A 2,370-nucleotide genomic window follows, 5' to 3' on the forward strand; every position below is an offset into this window, starting at 1 on the left:
GATTTGCTAGTGATGAAATAAAACACTGTAAGGTGAGACTGTATCACTCTCAGAACGCAAAAACACAAAAACCATCCACCACTGGAGTCCTGTTATAAAAGGCATCTTCATGCCTTCATTTATAATCAAGTATGAGGTTTTCTTCACAATATAACTTAATGAACTTATATATATATATATTAAAAATCAAGTTTTAAGAAGTAAAACTCTTTGAGACTGCAAATATAAAAAATACACTGAATGATATTTTCTGTGTAAAATTCCAGACTTATAATTTGCAATAAAAAGTATACTCTATAGGGATAAACACTACAGTTACAATCTGTAATCCAACAGAATGCATAAAGATATACATTCAGATATTCACCCTCAACTACTTTGAGAGTAATAATAACAAATTCTGAAGACATTATTTTGAATCCATCTTAGAAGAAAGGTCTGTATCGTATAATTCTTTGTCATGTGCTTGATTCTTGATTTGATTTAAGCCCATTATAAAATTATGTTTATGGTAAAATGCAAAATAGGTAGACAAGCACATTCAACTATTATTAAAAACCATGTTGGACTACAATATTATTTTATTTCTGTGCTGTTACAGGAATATACACAGAAATTCAAAGACCTTATGTATTTTATAATCCTAAAAGCAGGTACATTAAATAACTACATAGAAAAAAATGTTTAAAATGATGATTTGGGCTGGACGTGGTGGCACACACTTGTAATCCCAGCACTTGGGAAGCTGAGGCAGAAGGATCGCTGTGAGTTCGAGACCAGCCTGAGATACATAGTGAGTTCCAGGGCAGTCTAGTGAGAGACTGTCTCAAAAAACTAAAATGATGATTTGTACAAATGATTACTAATAGTTTATTTATGTCTCTCTTTGATATCTGAAAGAATTTTAAAACATGAAATTAATGTATATTATAGATATATGTATCTGCTATTGAATAATAAATTAATTGGAGTTTCTTCTTTGTATATGGTCTTCATAATTGTTTAAATACCATTTGCTGTACTTTTCATTTTGAGGGACTTAAAAATACTGCAAGATTTAATATAAACTTAATGAACTGTAAAAATTAATGTTAATTTTACTTGCAGTACCTTAATTAGGCTTACAAGAATCTTTTAGCAGGCCTGAGTCTCTGTGACCAAGCATGTGCAATGATTAGTAAATTTCCTGAGGTAAATTCCTTATCTACACCATATATTTAATGACATCCAGGTGTTTCTTACAACTGTACTTAACTCTGTTTCTCTAAACTCAATGAAATGAAGTAGCAAGTATTTCACCATGGAAAGTCAGACACAGAATCAGCTCTAAGTAAAAGTACAAAGTGGTGTAATTTTGTTTCAAAGTATTGCACCTTCTTTCACTCTCTGGGATATTCTGATTTTCCAAATTTCAGCTTTGTTGTTCTGATTCTTGTATTGAAAACGTGTTCTACATCCAACATGGATATCCCGGGAGGTCACTCTCCCTGGGCTCTGTCCAGGTGGCCTACGGGAGCATAGGGCTCTGCCCGATGATGTACAGTCCCTTTCCACAATGTTGGAGAAGAAGCTGGGCCTTGTGTTTATGCCTGCATATTCCTACAACTTCTCAGAGTCCTTTGGGCAACGACTGAGGAGATAGACCATGTGGGAAACAATGTGAAAAAAAGAAAAAGAAAAAGAAAAAGAAAACGTGTATTATAAACTCTGAAATGAATACTATTGTCCTATGTACTTTGGGTATACACAAGTAAATAACAAAAGAGAAAAGGACAAAATATAAAAATGAGAAACATCTTTTTATTTAAAGATGTTTAACTTTTTAAGCCAAATGATGTTATATTATTACTAAAAAAGTTTCAAAGAAAAAAATTATCAAGCCAGGCATGGTGGTGTATGCCTATAATTCCAGCACTCGGGAGGCTGAGGCAGGAGGATCACTATGAGTTTGAGCCCAGCCTGGGCTACATAGTGAGTTCAAGGTCAGTCTCAACTACATAGTGAGACCCTGTCTCAAAAACACCAAAAAAAAAAAATCATAGTATACCATGTTTGTAGTATTGTGTAAGCTCCAGTCTAGTAATTCAGCAAAGAACTGCTCTCTAATATATTTATGAGAAAAGGAAAAAATGGAAGCAAAGTCTTTTCGAATAGGGAGGGTTGGAGGGGTTGAAAAGAGGACAGGGGAATGGGGAAAAACTAAGAACCAAGATACTTCATTTAAAGGTACAAATTCCCAATTATGAATGTAACTGTATTGTATTCCTAAAATGTACCAATAAATTTAATGAATAAAAATATCACTTCAATAAATATTATGAGTATATCATGAGTATGCCCCAGTAGATCGCAAAAGTACATGCAAAATTT

General features: G+C 33.2%; 1 non-coding gene across 1 annotated transcript; it reads left to right on the plus strand.

Moving 5' to 3' along the window:
• The first annotated feature begins 1,456 nt into the window (after positions 1-1,456).
• On the plus strand, positions 1,457-1,660 carry LOC117285662. The gene has a single exon (XR_004516729.1). It is a non-coding gene; the product is annotated as a small nucleolar RNA SNORA73 family (small nucleolar RNA).
• The last annotated feature ends 710 nt before the right edge of the window (positions 1,661-2,370 follow it).

The sequence above is a fragment of the Fukomys damarensis genome, unplaced genomic scaffold, assembly GCF_012274545.1.
Source record: "Fukomys damarensis isolate Sample0158 unplaced genomic scaffold, DMR_v1.0_HiC HiC_scaffold_11, whole genome shotgun sequence".
Classification (NCBI taxonomy): Eukaryota; Metazoa; Chordata; class Mammalia; order Rodentia; family Bathyergidae; genus Fukomys; species Fukomys damarensis.